Source organism: Symphalangus syndactylus, chromosome 7, assembly GCF_028878055.3.
Source record: "Symphalangus syndactylus isolate Jambi chromosome 7, NHGRI_mSymSyn1-v2.1_pri, whole genome shotgun sequence".
Lineage (NCBI taxonomy): Eukaryota > Metazoa > Chordata > Mammalia > Primates > Hylobatidae > Symphalangus > Symphalangus syndactylus.
Window position 1 is genome coordinate 56,629,304 of NC_072429.2, and position 25,272 is coordinate 56,654,575.

The 25,272-nt window shown below is 39.2% G+C and overlaps 1 protein-coding gene across 2 annotated transcripts in view; it reads right to left on the minus strand.

Moving 5' to 3' along the window:
* CLVS1 (clavesin 1) overlaps positions 1–25,272 on the minus strand; it is a 210,776-nt gene that overhangs the window by 171,784 nt on the left and 13,720 nt on the right. The gene's annotated exons all lie outside the window — the stretch shown is intronic.

Consider the following 25,272-nt stretch of genomic DNA (forward strand, 5'->3'; position numbering starts at 1 on the left):
AAGATAAAATCAGCATTTTTCTGGCTACATTTATAATGTGGAGTGAAATCCTCCTACATCATCAGAAGAAAATGCCTTTGAAAGTATTTGAATGTTAAGTCTATTTCATATAGAACATCAGATTTGGAATTATTGACCTCAATTATTCTTTTGTTCTCCTTCACTTCAATAAACATCGATTATAGTACTTATTTATGTTAGATGATCTGCTTCATGCCATAAAGAATACAAAAACTAAGAGGATTTGGTTTCTGTGGTACATTGTTTAATGGTCACAAATTCCTCCCATCTCAGGTGACATCTTCCTCTGCACTGTGGTTATGCTGCACCTCCTACCCAGAGGTAGAGGCTTCTTGCACCTCTTTAAACCAGGCTGATTATGCAGCTTTCTTTGACAAATAGAATGTGGTACAAGGAGTCTGTGGGTTCCAGAGTCCACTTCAAGAGACCTCACAACTTTTGCCCTTTCTCTCTTGGAACTCTGTGGCCACTATGCTGTATAGAAGTCCAAGATCAAAAGACTACCTGAAGCTCTCCATGTCTTGCAGCTAAGCTCAACTAACAGCTGACCCTACACCTGAATGCAATTGAATGAGTGAACCCACCAAAAATCAGGAAAGAACCAGGCACTCAAGTCACATAATCATGAGAAATAATAAACCACTGTTATTTTAAGCCACTAAGTTTTGATGTAGCTTGCTATTCAAAAGTACGCAACAGACCCAAATTGGTACCTTTGTTGTAACAAAGACTTAAAACATATGACATTGGTTTTAGTTCTGTGTTGAAAATGAAGGCTGAAAAGCAGTGAAAAGACTATTAGTAAAAGCTGGAAGAGCAGTACAGAAATCTCTATGGGCTGGGGAAATCTCTAAGGTGGGGGAAAGGCAACTCATGTTATGAAGTGGTGGTACATTTGCAAGAGTGTTTTATGAGATAATGTAGAGCATGGAAAGTGCATCTAATAAACTTGTGGATCAGCAGAAAGTGGAAAGCATTATTTGGCACATTTTTCTATGTATGATAAATTATGTCAGGGTGAGATGAACTATAAATAGGAAACTCTTCAGTTTGTTAGTATACTTTAGAGGAGAGGTATAAGGCCAGGATTTGTTGGGTTGGAAAATAAAACTCTTTCATATAGTCATTTTCTCCTGCTAGCAAACAATTATCGACGTATGAGATGGTCTTAACACAAACATTAAATCACAGCTATGGTTGCTGGACTTTGTTAAAACTTCAGAAAGGTTTTAGATGGTGCCCAGTAGATGCTATCATCTAGATAAAAGAACATCTGAGAAACTCAAGGTGTTGTCACACAGCAGCTATTCACCTAAAACACAGAGAATTCTATCTCAAAACAAGAATAGATGTGGCTTATGGTGAATGGCATGAACAATGAGAAGACTCATAGGAAACTCACAATGTTTTTAAGAGTGTCATAATGATAAAAACACTAATAGTTTAGACCAAAATAGACTGCTAGTCCAAAATGCAAAGAGCCCTGTGGGCCTTCAGTGTTCTATAGACCACTGCTCAGCTGCAAACATAGGTTATTTCTCTTAAAGCTTATTGAGGTATAATTGACAAATAAAGTTGTACCTATTAAAGGTATACAGATGATAATTTTATATACATATACATTGTGAAATGATTACCACAATCAAGTTACCTAACACGTTCACATCCTCACATAGTTACTGTGTGTGTGTGTGTGTGTGTGTACACATAGGTTATTTCTTAAAGAAAAGATGTCTCAGAGGGGAGAACCAGGAGCCCAGAGGGCAGAGCAAATTGCCAAGGAGAATAAGAAACCAGGAAACCACTTCAAAAATGCAGAAACAAGCTCCTATCAAAGAACATTTTCTGTCCCTAAAGTAGGCAATATGGCCCAGCTGGACTTCAAAATCGTTGAGAGCTAGGAGCTGCTGTGTGCTTCCTGTTCTTCCTTATTTTGAGCAGAAATGCCTATTGCAATTATCCATGCCATGGCATGTTGGGTGTATGGGCAGATGGCTTGAAATTTTAGTCCACAGATCTCTAGATCAAGATTTACTGTTCTCTGCTTATACACTGTTGGTAAGAGTGTAAATTAATTCATCTATTGTGGAAGACAGTGTGGCAATTTCTCAAAGACCTAAAGGCAGAAATACCATTCAACCCAGCAATACCCATTCCTCATCTCTATCTGAGACCGCCTCAGCCTGGAACTTATTGTTCATATCACTATCAACATTTTTGTCAAAGCCATTCAATAAATCTCTAGGAGGTTCCAAACTTTCCCACATTTTCCTGTCGTCTTCTGAGCCCTCCAAACTGTTCCAATCTCTGCCTGTTACTCAGTTCCAAAGTCACTTCCACATTTTTTGGTATCTTTTTAGCAACACCCCACTCCTGGTACCAATTTACTGTATTAGTTCATTTTCATGCTGCTGATAAAGACATACCCAAGACTGGGAAGAAAAGGAGGTTTAATTGGACTTACAGTTCCATATGTCTGGGGAGGCCTCAGAATCATGGTGGAAGGTGAAAGGCAGTTCTTCCAGAGTGGCAGCAAGAGAAAATGAGAAGGATGCAAAAGCAGTAACCCCTGATAAAACCATCCAATTTCATGAGACTTATTCACTACCATGAGAAAAGTATAGGGGAAACTGCCCCCATGATTCAAATTATCTCCCACCAGGCCCCTCCCATAATACATGGGAATTATGGGAGCACAATTCAAGTAAAGATTTGGGTGGGGACACAGTGCCAAACCACATTAATACCCAAAGGAATATAAATCATTATATTATAAAGAAACATGCACATGTATGTTCATTGCAGCACTATTCAGAATAACAAAGAAATAGAATCAACCTAAATGCCAATCAATGATAGACTGGATGAAGAAAATGTAGTACATTTACACTGTGGAATACTATGCATCCATAAAAAAGAATGAGATCATGTCCTTTGCAGGGACACAGATAGAGCTGGAGGTCATTATCCCTGGCAAACTAACATAAGGACAGAAAACAAAATACTGCATGTTCTGACTTATAAGTGGGCGCTTATAGACACATAGAAGGAATAACACACACTAGGGCCTGTTGGAGAGTGGAGCACAGGAGGAGAGAGAGGGCCAGAAAAATGACTAATGGGTACTAGGCTTAATACCTGGGTGATGAAATAATCTGTACAACAAACCCCCATGACACAAGTTTACCTATGTAACAAAGCTACACTTGTAACCCTGAACTTAAAATAAAAGTTGAAAAAAAAAAAAAGAGTTACTGCTCTCATGACACTGCACCAGAGAAGCCTTGTCCACTTCTGGATCTGATGCAAAACATGGCCTTTGAGCTTGACACCGAAAATTGAGGTGAGACTTTTGGTGGAATGTGACTATATTTTGCATATGAGAGAAGTGTGAATTATTTTGGGCACAGGATAGATCTTGAAACAATAAAAGACTCAACAATTTCTTCCAACCTACATGTTCCTCTGCAATGTTACTTTGCAATTCCTCCCTCAAGAGGTGGAATGGACTTCCTTACCCCTTGTATCTGGACAAGTCTTGTGATGGGCTTTGGTCAACAAGATGGAGTAGGAGTGATGCTGCAGGAGCTGTGACCTCAAGAGGCCTCAAAGCTTCTGCTTTTGCTCTCTTGAAGAACTGCCCTGAGAATCCCAACCCTAAAGAAACCTGGGCTGAAAGAGAAGCCTGGCCATCCCACCCATTCCAGCTGAGCTCAGTACTTAAATGACACTCTCCTGCTCCCAAATAAATGCATCACATGAGTGGGCTTCCAGAAAAAGCCACCTACTCAACACACAGAATCATAAGAAATAGGAAAGGCAAGCAATAATATGTAGCAATGCATAGCTGAGACAGTTTGTGTTCCTTAGGTGCCTATAAAGTATTAGGAGAGAGAAAACACACACACTTTCTTAAGGATACATTTAAGGATGATTTTGCGGAGTACCACAAGAGACATAGCAGTAAAATTTGGGAGGTTCAAAGTAAGGGAGAGTCAATTTTGTTTGGAAAGACTGGTAAATATCTATATTTAAGATAATTTTTAAACTGAATCTTGAAAAGTGTTTTAGTTAAAGGAAGAAGAAGCAGAAATCTTCAGTTTTCTTGGAGTAACTTATTAATTAACTGATTAATTGAGATGAGTACTGCTTCCAAAAAGAGCAAGAGTAGGCTGAGGAAGATGGGAAGAATCATTCTAACCTATGAATAGTCCATTCCTGTTTCCAGAAAGTAAGAGCTGCCCTATCTTTCCATTTCAGTTAACAACAAACTTCTCTACATTTATTACTTAAAAAGAGAAAGTGAGTAAAACCCTCTTTGGGTGAGCTGCTAGAATTTTGACACCACCGATGGCACTGGAAATCCCTAAGGTTTACTACTTAAGCAAACTCTAGGCACCCAGAGCAAACACACAGGGGCAGTTGGGCAGGAGAGAGATGAGATTCTAGTTACTTGTCATTCCATCTCTCATCCCTCATGTGAGGCTCAGAATCTTTGTAAGGATGACACCAATTTATAGTCAATGTGCACTTTTCCTTTCTTACGTCTATCAGGACTTTAAAGAGCTTGCCAAGAATCCACATCAGTCTCCAAAGGGATCTACCATATTTCCATTCTACATGCCTGTAATGAATATTCGAGAAGAACACATCTGTTTCTGTAAATATAGGCAAACAGAAAATAAATCCCTGGATATTTACTCACATTGAAGAATTTAGTCATTCATCCAATACATATTTAATGAGCACCTACTCTGTGTCAGGGGATGTTTAGGGTACTTGGATATATCAGGAAACAGAACATACAAAGATCTCTATTCACCTTCTGGGAATTTATATTCTAGTGGAACTAGGGTACAGGTGAAATAAAGACAACCATAAAAAAATAGGTTAAACAAACAACTAAATATACAATGTTTTAGAAACTGATAGATGTATGGAAAAGAAAAAATAGAATCAGGGAAATCTGGAGTACAAGTAGGAAGAGGGATTGCAATGCTAACTTGAGTGGTCAATGTAAGTCTCATTGAGAATATGACAGCAGAGCAAAGACTTGAAGGAGAGAGGATTGAAGATATTTCTCCCTCTAAAGTAGATTTCTTATAAGAAACAAGAGAAAATATTTGAAAATAAAATAAAATTTTCTAATTTGTCATTTTAAAAATAATCCCAGAGGATATGGCGTCTCTGGAACTTTAAGAAGCTGATGTGAAGAGGGTCACCCTGGTGGGAGGAACTGCACAGACCTGTATAGCACTACTGCTGAACAAGAGTAACAAGAGAGTCATCAGCCGAAGCAATATGGGAAATGTTGCCTGAAAGAAAGAAATGCTCTAGGTAGAGAATGTAGAGTTTGCATTATGTTCCAAGAAAACAAAATGTCAGAATAACAACCATTCACACACATATGCAGTGGGAATTTTTCAGGATCTGAAAAGAAAACGAGGAAGAAGAAGAGTAGGAGACAATCTTATAGGCATCCAGAAGAAAAAAAAAATCAGGTCACCCAGAAAAAAAAATCCACATCAAAATCAGGTTGTTCTCAGACTCCTCAGCAAGTGAAAGTGCTGGGAGGCAAGCTAGCAAACCACCACAGAACTTCTGTGGATAAAGCCTGAGAGCCTGTGCCCCATCAGCTCACCCTTCACGTGGGAAAACAACACAAACAGGTCCTCAGCTACTGAAGCACGCAGAATTCTCCTGCCAAGGCAATCTTCCTGAATAAGCCACTGAAAAATCTATACTGGGACAATGAAAAACACATCAAACATTTCCAGAATGGGAAAACCTTGGTGGAAAAACAGACATTGAGCAGAAAAATGAATAAGTTGCAGAGATAGGTTTAAATGTTTGTTTTAAGCATGTTTTAAATGGTTATAAAATTGATTACAATAGTTTTTTTTAAGTGAATGAAAAGATCACTTTTATTTTTAAGTTAATAGAAAACAAAAGATGGCATCCATAACACAGAGTAAGTAAAGGAAAAACTAGTATAAAGGGAAAGAGTATCACACTTCTTATCTTCCACAAGAGATCGTCTGAGGTTTGTGTTCCCCAATCCCCAAATTCAAAAGTTGAAATTCTAACCCCCAAGGTGATGGAATTAGAAGGTGGAGGCTTTGGAAAGAGATTAGCTCATGAGGGCTCTAGGGCAATCAGTGCCCTTATAAAAGAGGCCCTAGAGAGCTTGTTTTCTCCTACTACCATGTAAGGACACAGTTAGAAGGTACCATCTATGAACCAGGAGACAGGCCCTCACCAGACACTGAATCTGTTAGTGCCTTGATCTTGGACTTCCCAGCCTCCAGAACTGTGAGAAATACATTTCTGTTGTTTAGATGCTAGTTTATGGTATTTTGTAATAGAAACCCAAATGAACTAAGGCAAATGGTTTTAAAACTACTAATTTTGTATTTACTGTAAGAGTTAATTTAGTACAGATCTAGGATTGTCTTTGAAAAATCTAAGTTAACCAGTATTGTCATTGAAAGCACAAAACTTATCTTTTTTTTAAAAAAATTATCTTTTAGAATATTGCCAGAAAAATAGCAAATAAAAATAAAATGTATACAGCAAAAATGAACAAACAAAAAGCACATAAATAGCAAAAAGAAAAAATCTTTAAACAGTAACATCATCCACAACAATTATAACTTATAAGAAACGTGTATAAAACAAAATACAGAAAAGCTTGAAACAATTAAGGTGATCAAAGGCAGAGCAGATAACTCTACAAAAAAGAGCTGTATGTAGAGACAGAATGTTAATATCTGATAAGTCAGAATCATTAGAAGGATAAATGGCATAATTTTATATGGATAGAAACTATAATAAATGCTGGATACATAAAAGAATAGTATAGTACTTAAGGAAGCAAACCTACAGAGAGATTGATAAAAATGGAATTACATTAGAAGAATTTGACACACTGTTATCAGCTTATGACAGACTATATGCAAAAATAATTAAAGGCATAACTTTTTTATTAAGATAGAGAACAAATTTATCAACCTTTCAGATGATATGATTGTATCTTTGAGACTCAAGAAAATGAGAGAAATAAGGTGAATAAATATAAGGTAAATATGCAAAAGTACATTTATTTTTCTATATTAGAAATCCTGCTTAAGGTAGCAGCATAAGCTAATGCCATAAAGCATTAACCTTTCCCCAACCAAACAGAAAATGTGGAATAAATATACATTTAAAAGTGTTAATTTATAACTGGAGTCAAAACTAAGAAATCTCCAGGAGTCACAAATAAGCAGGACTCATCAGAGGAATGAGGGTCTTGAAGCCTTATGGAGCAAATTAACTAGATCTACCTCTCAGGAGTTAGGGCTTTAACACTTCCATAGTGATGAGATGGAAGTCAAGCCCTCGGGACTGAAACTAAAACTGGTCTCCCCACATAAAATAAGCATCTGGAAGCGAGGAACCCTAGTTGTAACAGGAGTGAAGAGAACATTGCCTTCCTGTCTTTGGGCATGACACAGAATGGGGCTTTCATTGAGGTCCATGGGGAGAAATAATGAGCCAAAACTAAAAATTAATCCTTAACCTCCCCTAATTGGTGCAATACCCAATATCCGGTATAGAAATCCTTGCATAAGGAAGCAATATAAAAATGGGTACAGAATTAGTGAGGCCACAGAAAGGTAATAGGGCTGCTCTAACAGCAGAAGACTCACTTAGAGACTCTGTAGAAGATCATTTCCACCACAATGAGCACATGACAAAAACCACAAACAACATGACAAAATTCAATGCCATGGTACAGTCAACAACCAAAAGAGATAGAGAAATTACATCCAGGACTATAGCTAATTGAATAATCTGGAAGAAAATTTAAAATATGTATGTTTAAAATATTCAAAGATAAAAAATAGAATATTTTAGATAAAAATAGAGCATTATGAAAAAATAGATTTAAAATATTCAAATAGAAATTATAAGAATAAAAACTATAGACATTGAATTAAAAATAGATGAGACTTAGGTCAGGTACAGGTACTCATGCCTGTAATTCCAACTCTTTAGGAGGCCAAAGCAGAAGGCTCTTCAGAGCCCGGGGCTTCAAGACCAGCCTAAGCAACATAGCAAGACCCCCATCATCTCTTCAAACAAACAAACAAAAAGGACCAGATGTGGCTTAAAAGAAAATTAGGGAACTGGAGTGCAGAACTAGGAGCGAATGAAGAGGAGATGTAGAGGTTTTCCCAAATGCTGTACAGGAAGACAAAAACTTAGAAAATATGAAAGAAAAGTTAAAAGTCTTGAAAATAGAATGAGAAGTTCTGGCAACAGACAAATGGGAATTTCATATGAAGATAATAAAAATAATACAAGGGAGGCAATAAAGAGATAAAAGATAATTTTCTAGAACTACAGAAATGCATGAGTCCTGAGATTGAAAATCTGAGCATATGACTATAAACTCTTCCATGAGTACTTCAGGTCCTTGAAAACAGAACTTCTTCCTTGTTCAGCTCTGTATTCCTGGTATCTAGGAAACATCTGGCATGCAGTATGTGTTCAACAAATATTTGTTGAAAGAATAAATAAAATGAGTGAAACAAAGTATATCAAGTGTCAGGCAGGATTAAAAAACAATGATATTAAAAACATCTTAACACAACTACAGAACACCACAAAGTGAAAAATTTAAAGCCACCAGAGAGAAAAACCAGATTACTATGAAGAAACAGCAATTAGACTGACAACACAATTTTTAAAGCAACCAGAATGCAATTAATTAACATCTTCAGAGAGTTCAAGGAAAATAATTTTAATTTATAACTAAATACACGCTGACATAATTTAAGCAAAAAAGAGAAATGACATTTTCAAGCATACACAGGTTGTTAAGAGACTTTACTAGCTACTGTCCCTTACTTCAGTAGGAAGGGAAATGAACCCACAAAGGGGAGTCGGGTGCAAGGCTTCATAGTGAGCAGACATTGGTGAAACACCTTGACAAATTTGCACAGGCTTTGATTGCAAGTAATAACAAACAATAATAGTAACCATGGTGTTGAATACATGATACAACGGTAACAATAGACAGCAGGCAGTGATTTCAAAGATAGAAGAGTTCAGAGTCGAGCTGAAGCATTTTTATTCTGGATGAGAATAGAGAAATTGACTGATTTTGGACATTTTAAGCAAAATATACTGCTAAGCAACTATATTAACATTTTGGAAATAACATGTAAAATATAGAAATAGATAACTTCTAAACCAGAAGGGAAAGTGGAGAAGTGAAGAAAAAAATAAAACTTGTTCAGACCAACAGCAGTGCTAAGGAGAAATGGGTGCTCTCATAGACTGCTGGTGGAAATAGAGATGGAACAACATTTCTGTAAAACTGCATGGACCAAGAGCCCTAAACATTTTTACTGCTCATTAATTCCACTTCTCGGAATTAATCCTAGGGGATAAAAATTCAAGATGTGGGAGAATATTCATATATAAGGACATTTATATTGGTGAAAAATTGGAAATAGCCTTATGTCCAGGACTGAATTTTAAACTATCATGAGGATTCCTCCCCTCAGGAAAGGGAGTAAGGTCATTGTAAAAGTGGCTTCCCCCAGCATTCGACTCACTTGCCTATCTGCTTTCTGCCATGTGAGGACACAACATTCCTGCCCTCTGGAAGCAGCAGCAACAAGACGCCATCTTGGAAGCAGGGAATAACCCTCACCAGACAACGTAACTTGTCAGCCCCTTGATCTTAGGCTTCCCAGGCTCCAGAACTCTGAGAAATAAATTTCTGTTGTTTATAAATTACCCAGCCCCAGGTATTTTGTTATAGTAGCACACAAGTGAACTAAGACAATATTTAGTAACCTAATAAAGTGACCACGATATAATTTTAAGTGAAAAAGAGCGGAATAATAAAAATAGTTGACCTTTATTGAGTGCTAATGAGGGGCCAGACATTTTTATGGACTTTTACTTGTTTTAGTTCCTTTAATTCTCAATATAACCCTTAGAGGTAGATACTATTATCTTTATTTTATAGGTGAGAAAATTGACGCACAGAGTGTTTAAATTAACTTGTCTAGGCTCAGGCAATGGGAAAGTGATGGAGCCCTGACTCACACCCAGACAATGTAGCCACAGCGCCTGAGCTCTCATCACAGTGCTGTCCCATCTAGATTCAGAAAGCTATACACAGCGGATGCTCAATTGTATGTGTATGTGTGAGAGAGCAAAATATATCTTAATTCTCAGTGTAAACTGTGGTTCTAAGTGATGAGATAATTTTTAATGTCCTTACACTTTCTTTATTTTCATTATTTTCTTCTATGAGAATGCTTAGTCTTACAATCATGCAACGCTTCATAGTTAGGATAGAGCAATCAATTCATTTGAAGGTCATTCTGTAATACTATCCCAATAGGATATTTGCCTCCCCAGTACACCACAGAATTATACTCTTGAGTTAACAAGTAGAAGGAGAATATAATATGGTGATTCTTAAATTTATTTGGGTTGTGAAGCTCTTAAGAATCTGATAGAAGCTGGATATCTTCTCCTCCACCAAATACATGTGTCTACATTTCAAAAGATTCATGTATTCACAGTAGCCAATAGTAGAGCAAAGGTCAGTATCCTCGGGTTAAGAAATAAACCAGGTGTTTGGGTTGGTTCCCAATTTTTGCTGTTGTGAATACTGCTGCAATAAACATACGTGTGCATATGTCTTTATAGTAGAATGATTTATAATCCTTTGGGTATATACCCAATAATGGGATTGCTGGGTGGAATGGATAGACTGGATAAAGAAAATGTGGCACATAGACACCATAGAATACTATGCAGCCATAAAAAAGGATGAGTTCATGCCCTTTGGAGGGACATGAATGAAGCTGGAAACCATCATTCTTAGCAAACTAACACAGGAACAGAAAACCAAACATGCATGTTCTCACCCATAAGTGGGTGTTGAACAATGAGAACTCATGGACACAGGGAGGGGACCATCACACACCAGGGCCTGTCAGGGAGTTGGGGACTAGGGGAGGGATAGCATTAGCAGAAATACCTAATGTAGATGATGGGTTGATGGGTGCAGCAAACCACCATGGCACATATATACCTATGTAACAAATCTGCACTTTATGCACATGTATCCCAGAACTTAAAGTATATGTATAAAAGAAGAATAAACCAGGTTAAGGGGTGCCACTTATTCAACAGCTTCAACCACGCAGACCACTGCAGAGTTGAGGGAAGAAAGTACGACCCATGTTTCCCTCCCCCACTATGATGTTGTAGAGCTGGTGGCCCTTGTCAATGTCCCTGCCCTTGTCCCTATCTGTATCTGGGTACTGGAGGGACCAAAGCAGTATAAGTGTAAATCTATAAATACGAAAACTGTGGCCATGGTAGCAGGATCACAGTCATGTATATCACGATGACCACCCTGAAAATAAGCAGGAGGTAGCTCAGATGAGGGCACCAAAGGGAATGGGCCCGGTGGCAACGCTATTTGGATTTTCACTGCCTTAGAGTAAGTATGGAAGGAAGACAAGGAAGATACTAAAAGATAAACAGAAAGATAGGCTACTTTATCTCTCCCCCTCCCCAATACATCCTTGCTCAAAGACAAAGCCTTATCTTTAATAGCTCGAAAAGTCTACAATGAAAATACAAAGGACAGACACCACTTTGGTAAAAATGGGTTTTAGTTCAAGTTCAAATGAAGATACAAGTTGCTTTCTGTTAGGTTAGGGAGAATATTAGAGAGAAGAAAAGTACAAATATCAGAGATGGACATAGTACATGAATCCAAGGTTGGAGAAACCTTGGAAGAAAAACTGCCTATGTTTTCCATTTTGTACAGCTGCAAACAGATGTTGCAGTGGAAGATACTTCATGCTTGCCTGCTGGTCCATCGGGCAGAACTACGTTTCCAAGCATACCAATGAGATGTTATAAAATTCATACACTGCTACAGATCATTTACTTTATTTATTGGGATTCCCCATAGGTTCTCACCTATAACACATAATTCAACAAGCTCAGTTTTCTGGCTTTCTAATCTACAGAAAATTAGAAAGAGATGAGTTTTCAAAGTGGGCTCATTAACAGCAACTTGAATTGACAGCTAAAAGGAGAAAGAAGTAACAACAACAACAACAAAGATATTAGAAAGACTTATAAAACATGGCAGTATGGGTCATGTAGCTGGGAACAGAGCTCTTCATAATTCTCTAAGAATCTTCATCAGGATGGTTGGTTCACAGCCCGGGGTATAATCATTTAAATTCACTGTAGTCATCAGGTGTCAAGAAAGTATTAATTTAACAAGGGAAGAGAGTACAGAATACATTCCAAGATTAGCTTCCTCTTTTTTATTTTATTTTATTTTTGCTTTTTCAAGTTCTTAAGTTCCTTTGCATGCTTATGTGTTTTGAACCAGCCCTAAATAAAATAAAATTTTAAAACTGGCCTTTAAAATGTAGACCTCAACTACTTGGAAATTTAATTTCTCTGGAATGCCCTCTTCTCTTACAAAGATATAAAGTAAACGAGGCATTACAGTACTATTTCAGAAAACTTTAGAGATTAAATATCAAACTGAAATACTCTACCCATGGTGGTGCGATATACTAATCAAGATGCATGCTATAAAATTATAGGACGGACTAACTCCTCAGAAACTCTTGAGATTCACCAGAATCTACACGAACCTGTCAGGGAAAGGAGGCACTGAGTACAAAAAAGCCATTCACAAAGCTTCCCTTCCCCAAGCTCTCCATGGAAAGCAACATCCTGAACAGTGGAGATTTCTGTAACGTTGAAGCCTTTCTTAACTCCATCTTGTGCACAATGGCACACAAAGAATATAAAATTTGTGAGTTGAGAGAAAGTGATGAGTCATCTGCTTGCACATCCTTACTAACAGAAGAGGAAGTTGGCACCCAGAGCTCAAGTCACATAGCGGACACAGCCCCTGCAGAGCCCATGACTCCCAGGTGGTGCCCTCGCTCCCACTGCTGCCTCGACGACGTGCTCTCTCTCTCCATTAGGCCATGCTGTGAATCAGTAGGCAAGGGCTAGGCAAGAGCATCCTAGTCTCTTCCTCCCTCATTCTCAAGTTCAATTGCACACAACTCCAGTCAACTCAGCAGGAATGCTGTTGTTGGGAAGAGTCTAGAAAGAGTCTCCCTGGTTTGGACTTTTCATTGTTTCAGATTTCTCCCCACAAGTCAGGCAGCCAACAGGACACCACTACCCCCTGCACTGTACTCATGGATACCAAGGAGAAAAGACACAGTTCCCTGTCTCCAGGAGCTTCCAGGAAGCATGAGAAAGTGTAAGGTAAAGAGGAACATCCCTTGCCATGGCTGAGGCAGCATTGATCCCTCCTGTGTTCTTTCCTAAATGACTGACATGCTCATATTTATTCCAATCCTTTGTGTGAATATGAGCTTGGAAAGATGAGCAGAACTTGATTTGTCCTTAGGATAAAGCCCAAATTCCTCCATTCCCAGCCTCAGCCCACCTCCTCAGCCTCAACTGTCACCATGTGGGCCCTTATTTTCTGTGCTCACTGGAACCAACTGAGGTTTCCCCAGCTTGACAAGCTCTTTCTTCCAAGACCCTTACATGGTGTGCCCTTTTGTCTCAAGCAGCCTCCCTCACACTTCCTTCCATTCACCTGCTCACTCTTACTTCTCCTTAAAGCTAGAGAATACCTGCAGGATGATTCCTCTGAGGTCCCAGCTTCCCCGCTGGGTTTGAGGCCTCTTCTCATGTAGGGCCATATTCACCACATTATAAGAATGAAGACTGAATGGGAGGAACTGTATACGCGAAGGTGGGAAGAGCTGTGATGCAGGAGGAGCAGGAGGGGGAGTGGGGAGAATCATTTGACTCAAGTGGAAGATGTCCTTTGGATAAGAAAAGTAATGCTGAATGATTAAGGTTTTATGTGCCAAAATGTATGGCAAAGAAACTGAACCAATTTTATTAGGAAGCCATAAAGATTCTTTAGTAAGAACTTTGCAACAAATTGTGAGTCATCAGAGATTAAGTGGCACAATCCCTGACAGCAGGCCCCAAACATAATTAGGCAACATGAAGAAGGAGAGAGAGATCAAAGCACTAACGAGCTTTGCGATTTTGTCAAGATTAAGTACCCTCTATTTAAAATGAAAATAACAACATCTCCTTCATAAATTGTTGTGAGGATTAAATGAAACCACGTGCTCAGGGAGGTGCTCAATGCCTGGAAGCATTATTAACATTAACACTCTGTAATCCAGAAAGGCACTGCTGTTATTTATGGGAATGCCATATTTCAAATTAGATTTGGAGATACTTATCAGGGAATATTGGAGATAGGGAAGAAATACAAGCAAAGAGAAGAGAAAAATGGTGAGAAACAAAGAATGTGGAAAGAAAAAAACAACACATCACTTTAAAACCTTCACAACAAAATTTACCCTATCTTTATTTTCTTGTCTGACGTTATATCTTGCAGCACAGTGGCAATAACTTCTACTGCCTTATAGAACACTCACAATAAATGGCTTTGGAACTTGATTTACAACTGGAGCGAAGCATGGGCACTTAATCATTCCCAGTGGCTGTTTTAGGTTCTGTATATCACTGTTCTGAGTGATTGTCTGGGAACCATATCGAAAGGGCAGGGGAGCTGGCAGGTGGTTATAAAGGTGAGGCTCTGGGCACAGGAATTGGGGGTTGGAGTTTGGGCTTGTGCCAGGGGCTTTCCTTCTTGGCTCTACAGTATCTTCTTTATGAAGGGGACAAAACTTGCTTTCCTGGCTTGTTGAGAAATGGAGGAAGCAATGAATAGCCCAGAAGAGCTTCAGTGCAGGAAAAGGCCTCATAACTTGCAATGCATTCATTCAGGAAGCCAGCTATGCTTATTAGAAAATCCAACAATGAATGTAGCATACAGGCAACATCGTGTTTTTAAAACGCCCTTTCTACATGCCCTCTTTTACTGACACTGACCTTTGGAAGAGCAAACACAGGTCATGCTCCCAGATTGCAGCACAATTTCAAATCAACTAATCGAGTGAGCTTAGCATTGGCTGCCTTCACTGGTACTTGCTCTGAGAAGGAGGAAGTTATTCTTAGGCCCTTGGATTTCTAGCCATCAGAGGAGATCTTTTTTGTCTATTTGCTAATGAATGTTATGTCTTTTTAACTTCTGAGTTTATAAGTGAGAATTTCAGAGGAGCAGCTGGCCTGGAAAGATATGCTGTCAATAAAACCTTGTTCTCCAGGTCAGTACAGCCCCCTCCCTGCAAGCCCACCCTGCCTTTGTAACGACATTGTCGGAGCCCTGTAATGGCTGACATCTTCCTGGTGGGCAGCCACCCAGGCACACAGGGATGTACACTGTTGTGTTATCTCTGAGCCGAGACCCCACTGCTCTCCCATCCAATCTGTGGGAAAGATGGCTTCTAACAGACAAGTTTGTAAGGTCCTGAGTGTAATTGTAAGGGCACGTTGATGGTGGGCAGAAAGTAGCTGAGCCCTGGATGAAGTGGAATTAGAGAGTGAGTGGTGGAGTATATCTGACAAGGAGATTGTTAGAGGGAGAAAGGAGAATAAAAGAAATATTCAAAGAACTATTTGGCTGACACACATGGCACACCATACACACATGCAGTGGGTTGAGGAAGCCGGAATCAAGGCACATTATAAAATCTCCTAACTTCATCCCTCATCAATCAACAGCTTTTTAGAAGCACACAGCAGAGATGTATTGTATTTTATCAGCTCTTTACACTGAATGAGAAATCATATCTTGAGCATTTTAGGCTCTGGATTAGGTCAAAATAGGAAAACCACCTCACTTATGGAAAAAAGGAAATGACTATCCGCCTGTCTGACCTCTTCTTCTCTAGTACCTCATTTCATCCTCACAGTTCTACAGAATACATATTATTACCAAACAAAGGAGAAAAACAAGGGTAAAAGGAGTACAAATCTTGCCAAGGTCACAACACTGGTAGCAGCTGAGCTCGGATTCTGTTTGCCAACAGAAAGTCTCTATATGAACACTCATTTCAACGCAAGGCAGAAATGATGCCTTCAATCACTATCTTAAATCAGGCTTAGATTAGGACCAAATTCTGTAAAACATTTCAAGCAATATCCAGTGTCCTTTGCTGGGCTGGAATTAAAAGAAAAATCAAAGTTGTTTTTGTCATCACTGTTCCTATTGTCAAATAATTAGGGCAGATATTGGGTAAGGATTTTGAACATTTGGTTGGCTAGGTTTCTGTGAGATTGAAGTATGTGGCAACAGGATTTGTCTTTTGGGCTATGAGGTCCTTTCAAAGTATTTTGAGACCTCAAGTGACAGGTGAAGGCTCGCTTACTGATAGCTCATGGAGACTTGTCATTAATGTCTGATTTTGCAGCCCCCAAATTTGGTGAATGAGTTCCAGTGATAAGTGATAAGCTGTGCAGCATAGTGTTTTAACTGAGAAATTAGGTCTGAGATCTTGCCAGGTTTAGCCACTTGCCAGCTGTGTGACCTTGGACTGATCACCTAACCTCTCTGAGCCTCAATTTCATCATCTGCAAAATATGGCTATTAGTAGTGCTTACGTAAGAGCATTACTGCCTTAGTAAGCACTCAATATTGTTGCTTTTATGGTGGTAATAACTGTCCTCTTCAGTTTATGTTTACTCATTCTCAAACTCAAAAGAAAAGTTGATCATCACCAGAAGGATTCAGGAAATGTTTTGGTGGAAAGGGCAGACAGTTAAACCTTTTCTTGCATTTCTCTTAATAGGCTTTGGGGGCAGGGTTACCTCATGACCCTGGTAAGAAGCCTAACATCTCCCTGGCTTGCCTCCTCCCTTCTTTCCTTACCAATATTCACCATGGATACATTAGAAATCTTCCCCTTTCATGCTACAAGTTCTTATAACTGAGCACAATCAAAATGAATGAGGCACAGACCTCCTGCTACTTGTAAAAAGCTCTTTAACACTCTTGCAAAAGCCAAAGGCAAACCTCAATCAGTGGGCTTATTTATAGTTTGAAGAGTTATATCCCACCTACGGCCTCAGGGTTTTAATCAGAAGAAGGAACCTGCTTAATGCTCATCTCCCACTGCCAAATCACACCACAGAGCTGTGGGGGCTTTTGCAATGTTAGCCCTTTAGAGACTACCACAGGTCAGCAGTGACTGGTGACATTTGAAGAAGCTGCTATCTTCAGCGTATCCATCAAATAAATTACTGCAAGGTGTGAGGGGACAAGAAACAGCTGAACACCTTCCCAGAAACAAGGACAAGTGGAAAAGCACCTGTCCTCTAAGAACAGACAGATTTGGGGTGTTTTTCTACATTAGAAAGTAAATATGACAGTGTCTTCCTGTTCACAATTGTGAAGGAAAGAAGGTCAAATATCCTAGTAACATTCATTTTTTCCATCATTTAATGCCTGAGGGGTTTGGAGGTGAGAGAACTGCTGTGAGATGTCATTCTGAGATCATGAGTTCAGAACAGGAATGCAACCTTGGAACCTTCAGGAAACGCACAAGGCCAGATGACTGTAACCATTTAGTATATGTATTATAGAGTGCATGAAGGAATGAAGGAGACTTGGATTCATTCCATTAAAGCTTAACAAGCCTTGGCAATTGGTCAGCACCCCTTTCACTTTCAAACTGAACCAACAAGTCCCTGTCCACTTTCTTTCTTCCCACTCACATCGAGGACTGAATAGACCCTGGATGTTGAGCCTTCAGAATCATCTCAACTTCTGGTGCACCCAACTTCTAATGCACCCAACTTCTAATGCACATGCCTCACTGCCTGAGTCCCATTCGAATATACACAGAATGGCTTCGTTGTTTACATTGAGCCACCCTCTATCTCTTGGCTGGGAGAGGGAGTTGAAGAAAGAATGTAGAAACAAACAAACTTGAATTTGGACCTTGGGGCTACCTTGCCGCTTAACAGCATACCAATGATTCAGCTTTTGATTGAAAGAGACTTTGGAAACTGAGTGCAGGGTTGGAATGAGATCATTAGTAGGACTTAGTGGGAAACCATAGTCCTTATGTGCAGACAGACTAGGGAATAATTCCATCACTGATACATAGTACCCACGTACAAACATAGATCCTTGTGGGACTGACTACGGCAGGCCTTAGAAATAGCGTATACAAAACACTTGGCACAAAAGCACCTAACAACTGGTAGTTATTGATGCTGATATTAAGATGTTTCTAGACAGTCCCCATCGGGGGCTCTCCAGGTGGGCCCCAGCTCCCCTAAGGGTGCTGGAAATATGGAGGTCTTCTGGGTTATCACAATGCCCGGGAGAGGGGATGCTAAGCATTTCATGGTGCTTAATACAGTTCTACCGGATAACATTGAGCAGCTTCCCCTGCTGACTGTGCTCTTTCTAAGAAGCACTACGCCCAGACCGCGGATCCCCTCCACTGTGACTCATGGCACGCATGCACATGCTTATTCTCCGCCAAGAAACCCACTTGCAGTCTTTCAGAAGCTCCATGGATATTTTGAAACATCTAACCACTCAGGGGCTGAGTGACTGGCTTCAGATGCCTTTGGGATGAGCTTGGAATTGGAAGCTCTGAGTCTGAGCCAAGTTTTCCCATTGATGAGTCATATTGCTTCTTGACTAGAAAGTGTCTTCTCCTCCTGAAACTATTTTTATGTCATTAGTAACTTAGTGATACTGAAACTGCCAAATGGTTATGAGCATTAAATAAGAAAACGTACATGGAAATGCTTGAGAACCATAAAAACTATGCAGCTGAAGAGTCTATATATGTGCAGTACTATGTACTGTACTATAATTGACCAGCAGCTAACTTAAGGTTCTTCCCCTGAGAAATCTGATTGGTCTGAACAGTGCTGCTCTGAGCCAAGTTGGAGCCTGAAGCCAAAGGGAAATCAATAATACTGATCCTGCCTTCTTTAAAAATTGGTTATTTTAGAAACAGAAAGTCAAATATTACATGATCTCTCTTATAAATGGGAGCTAAATAATATATACACATGGACATAGAATGTGGAATAATAGACATTGGAGACTCCATAAGGTGGGAGGCTGGGAGGGAGAGGAGAGGCAAGAAATTACCTATTGGGTGCAATGTACACCATTCAAAGGGTGGTTACACTAAAAGCCCAGAATCCACTACTAAACGATATAACCATGTAACAAAACTGCACTTGTACCACCTAAATCTATCAAAATAAAAAAAACTAGCAATAAAAGGCAAATGTAAGCATGCTTTCTTTACAAAGTAAATAAATAAAATTTGGATATTTTGTTCATCAAGAATTTTTTTGCATTGCGAGTTTTTAAAATATTTTATTACAATATTATTTATTTAATTAGTGAGTTTCTTGGTGCCCCCTTAAATTTTGCCCTATTCCACACCTTTACAACCCTGAGTCTGAGGTCCTGGCTCATACTTCTTCATCTTCAATCCAACCTTTTGGCCCTTGCTCTGTATTCTGGGGAGAAAGAACTTCCTGGATCATTGGCCTTCTTACAATGACTCTAATCAAATTGTTTATCAACTTTCTTTCCTCTCTAGTAAATTACCCTAACTTAACTCATCCTTAAAGTGCCTCTTCTTCCTTAAGGAACCAATTTTTCATCTAGTTTTCAACCTGGTTGCTGATTTCTGAGCTTTTGATTATGAGAAACAAACAATACACTGACAAAAGAATCTTCAGTGTAATTTTGTATATTATGACTTGCAATGCATTTCCAACTGTTTTTTCCCCATCAAGGTACTTGGGGATCATAGCTGGTCTACACAACACTAATGGATAATATTATAGTGTATTCTGGGACTTTTATTATCTGGATTTACCACCAACCCCCCATTCATTTCTTATATCTTGAGAATATAATAAACATAATAGGATCACTAAGACAAGTGACTTCTCAGAGCTTCTCAGCCACAACTGAACTATTGCAGAGGTCTTTGCAGAGGACCGTCTGCACTTATGGGTAGCTAAGGGTTCTCCGCTGTATTTTTGTATACTTTTCTAGGTGGAGGAAACCTGGTAATGGCCTCAAATGCTGCAGCCCTTAGAGGGTACATCTTGTAGATGCTGACAAAGATGTGGAGAAAGGGGAACCCTCAAACATTGTTGGAGGGGATGTAAATTAGTACAGCTGCTATGGAGAATGGTATGGAGGTTCCTCAACAAACACAAACTAGAATGTTCACATGATCTAGTAATTTCACTACTGAGTATATAGCCAAAAGAAATTAATCAGTATATTAAAGAGATATCTACACTCCCATGTTTATGGCAACGCTATTAACAATAGCCACCATATGGAATTAACCTGAGTGCCCATCGTCAGATGAAAGGGTAAAGAAAATGTGGTATACAGCAAAAGAAACTATCAACAGAGTAAACAGACAGCATACAGAATGAGAGAAAATTCTTGCATATAATGCATCCCACAACGGTCTAATATCCATCATCTGTAAGGAGCTTAAACAAATTTACAAGGAGAAAACAAACAACCCCATAGAAAAGTGGGCAAGGACATGAACAGACACCTCTCAAAAGAAGACATTTATGTGGCCAATAATCATATGAAAAATGGCTCAACATCACAGATCATTAGAGAAATGCAAATCAAAACCACAGTGAGGTACCATCTCATACCAGTCAGAATGGCTATTATTAAAATAAAAAAATAACAGATGGTGGTGAAGTTGTGGAAAGAAAAGAATGCTTATACACTGTTGGTGAAAGTGTAAATTAGTTCAAATATTGTGGAAAACAGTGTCACAGTTCCTCAAAGACCTGAAGACAGAAATACCACTTGACCCAGTAATCCTATTACTGGATATATACCCGAAGGAATATAAATCATTCTATTAAAGACACATGCACGCGTATGTTCATTGCAGCACTATTCACAATAGTAAAGACATGGAATCAACCTAGATGCCCATCAGTGATAGACTGGATATACCATGAAATACTATGCAGCCATAAAAAAGAGTGAGATAATGACATTTGCAGGGACATGGATGGAGCTGGAAGCCATTATCCTTAGCAAACTAATACAAGAACAGAAAACCAAATACCACATTTCCTCACTTGTAAGTGAGAGCTAAATGTTGAGAATGCATGGACACATAAAGGGGAACAATAAACACTGGGGCCTTTCAGAGGGTAGAGAGTGGGGAGGAGGGAGGACCAAGAAAACTAACTAATGAGTACTAGGTTTAATACCTGGGTGATGAAATAATCTACACAAAAAAAAACCCATGACATAAGTTTACCTGTGTAACAAACCTGCACATGTACCCTGAATTTAAAAGTTAAAAAACAGAAAATAGAGTATATATACATACAACAAAATATTATTCAGCCATAAAAAGAATGAATTCTGTCCTTTGTAGCAACATGGATGGAACTGAAGGCCATTATCTTACGTGAAATAATCCAGTCACAGAAAGACAAATATTTCATGTTCTCACTCACATGCAGGAGGTAAAAATGTGAATCTCATGAAGATAGAGAGTAGATTGGTGGTTACCAGAGAGGGGAAGGGGAGCGGGGAGGGAGGATGAAGGGGGAACAAAGAATATAATTGTGTGTACTGCCACTGAACTGTACACTAAAAAATGGAAAAGATGTTAAATTATATATATATATATATATATATATATATATATGTTTTACCTCAATAACAAATTATTACAAAAGACAGTACATCTTTTGACCCAGTATCCTAGGTATTTGCCTGATTTGATTTTGTTTCTTAAGAAACAACTCCCATTTACTGAGCACCAACTAGTACTCACCTATGATCCTCGTCACCCCTACTTTACAGGTGAGAAACTGAGGGTAATAAGGATTTAAGCAACTTGCTCAAGACCCCACGTCAGGTTAGGAGGAGCTGGGATTGGAAGCTGGCCATCAGGTTTCAGAGTTTGTGCACTTAATCACTTTTCTATTTGGCCTCTGGACACCACCAAAAAGGGCAATTGTGATTAATTCTTGCAACAGCCCCATATGCCAGATATCTTATCGTTTCCACTTGATACAATTGAGACCTTAGAAAGTAAAATAACTTGACCAATTTTAACCTTTTTTTCTTTTTAACTGCGTGAAATCCAGAAAAAAAAAGATGTGCCCTTTATGCTCAGATTTTCTTCTCCAGCACTGGGGCATTCATGGCAAAATGGGCTTATGACCAAGTGCAAGTCTGCAGCTTAGAAAGAAGCAAGAAATGAATTTATTTTTCATCAGATCTTAAAGGGGCAAATGGTGAATTATTGCCAATGTCTATATAAGTTTAGGTGGGAAAAATCAGAGGGCTCATCGACCAACAGTGTTACCTAGGTCTCCGTTACATACCAAGCTGGGGAGCTGGGATACAAACTCTGCTCACTCTAGGAGGGCCAAGTTCATTTTTTGAATAAATACATGGGAGCTGATTGAATCCATCTGGTTTCCGTTCAGCCTGGCAGCCTCAAAAAATGAAGAAGTCAGTTAGCTCTCTGCTGAGGTCCAATGTCTGGGCAAGGCCAGTTTATGCTCAGGTCGCCCAGGCACTGCCTATGCCTCGGTTGCCATGTTGAACCCAAGCAGGCAGAGCCTGGCATGAGCCCTCATGGGATAGTTTCCCATCGCTCACTGTTCTGAGCTTTTGTCCATGTGTCTGGGTCCAGATGAATGAGATTTACACTGTCTTAATAAATATTCTTAACCATTTTAATCTTAGTAAACCCTTCACATGAGATATTCAAATGACTTCCCAGTCATCTCAGGCCCCTGGTGAGAATGAAGTCATTTCCTTGCAAAGCTGTATCACCCTTTCCAGGCCTTTTGGTTCCCACAGGGCTGGGTCTGTGTGAAAGGAAACACATTTGGGGAGAAAGCAAACAGGTGCTTAGGATGGGCATGCCGTAGTTCACATTCATTGCCCCATTCCCATTTTCAAATATTGTAGCCCAGCCCAGGGTTGCAATTCATTTTACCATCTGTCCTCTATTACTTTTTACATGGAGTCTTTTATAGTATTAGTGATAATACTAGAAGCTAATGTCTAGAGTGCTTACAGTGTATCAAACAATAAGCTGTGTTTTTTCAGTGCGTTATGTCATTCAATCCTCCCAACCATACTGTTAGATAGACATCACTCTCATTCCCAACTTACAGATGAGAAAACTGAGTCTCAGGGAGGTTGCTTGTCGAAAGTTATATAACCAGTAAACAACATGACAATATCTAAATTCAAACTGAGGCTTGTTTGCATCAAATATTTGGCTGCCAATGGAATAGTCTTGCCATTACCACCTTTTTATTTAAATGATAATGATCTGGGACAAATAATATTGCACAGTTTGAAAAATGTGGAGTGGGAGAGTGCAAAGAGAGATTACTTTAAAAAGTCTAGTGAATTAGGAGACCATAAAGTGAATTTTTAAGTCCCTTCCCATCCATAGGATCAGGCTGAATAAGCTTCACATTCATGAGCCATTAGAGCTGGCAGGTATCTCAGGAATTACATAGTTCAAACTTCTTATTTTACACGAGAGAGAATTGAGGAACAGAGAGGTGAAGTAATTTGTTTGAGGTTATCATAATCATAAACATTTGGATTATTTACTAAGAGATTTGTTTCTTCTTCTTAACAACACATTTTGGGATATACATGGACCAAATCCTAACACAAAATAAAATATTTTACTATGACTCATTTCTTTATGTGTCTGTCCCCATTTACTGGTGTTCTCTGCCTAATCTGTCTTAGCAGATGGAAGTTCTAGAACACTGAAAACAACTAAGCATAAATGAAGTCAGCACAATTATTGATATGGTTTGGCTCCATGTGCCTAACCAAATCTCATGTTGAGTTGTAATCTTCAGTGTTGGAGGTGGGGCCTTGTGGGAAGTGATTGGATCATGGGGGTGGTTTCTAATGGTTAAGCACCATCACCCTAGTGCTGTCTGGTGACAGAATTCTCATGAGGTCTGATTGTTTAAAAGTGTGTGGCACCTTTCCCTCACTCTCTCCCTCCTGCTCCACTATATGAAGATGTGCCTGCCTCCCCTTCACCTTCTGCCACGATTATAAGTTTCCTGAGGCCTCCCTTGCAATGCTTTCTATACAGCCTGCAGAACTGTGAGTCAATTAAACCTCTTTCCTTCATAAATTACCCAGTCTCAGGTAGTTCCTTATAGCAATGCAAGAATGGACTAATACAATTATTCTCCAGAATTATCAATACTTTCCTATTTCAAAATCCAAAATGTTGATGTGCCATTTTTGGGAGGACGGCTGTTGCCTCTAGTTTACACTGATGTTCTGCACCAATGAGTTGTGTGTCTCAGAAAGAATTATTCTATTGCAGTTGGAGTGAGCCATCTATATGTTTGCACCATTGCTAAGCATCTGGCTGAACCATGGGGTCCTCACTGGCGGGGACTGTGTGTTCTCATCGCTGTCCTCAGTTCCCCAAGACAAGCTCTGGCACAAAGTCTATACTCACTGAATGTTTGTTGAGTGAATGATAAAGATGGATGACTCTTAAGCCTAAAAATCTGTCTCATCAGTGAAGCAATGTAGTGAGAGACTCATCATTAATTATATTAATTATGATATGATATATGATGTTATTCCATATCATTACAGAATAACAGAGTAGAAACATGGAAAGATAGCCCAGGCCCAGGTGGAGTCCTGACCAAATTCTAGACTGATAGTGTTAAAATATGCAAATACCTTTCCAAGATTAGATGGCCCCACCCCAACTTATCAACCACAAAACAGCCAGTGGTCACCAAAGTGCCCTACACTGTTATCATCTTGAAGAGGAAGAGTAGTGACATGAGGCAGTGAAGAGGCACTTTAGAAATTCCTTTTAATGGTTATAGGGGTTGATATATTTTTAGGTTAAACCTATGTCTCCCCCTGAAACATAAGAATGTTAATGATTATATCTCTGTGAAAGCTCAATTCATAGGTGATGTTTTGGAAATTGATTCATTATTCTTTCTCATTCAACATTCATTAGATATTGCGCCATGCACCAAAGACATAAACATGAGAAAGACATGATCCCCTGCCCTCAAGGAACCTGCAGTCTTGGGAGGAGGGATAAGAATACACAAAGTATACACACAATTACAATGAAATCGGATTAAGACAACTGGCTCTCACACCCAACTCCCACTCCGTATTCACTAGTTGTGTAGCATGAGTCAGTTCCTTAA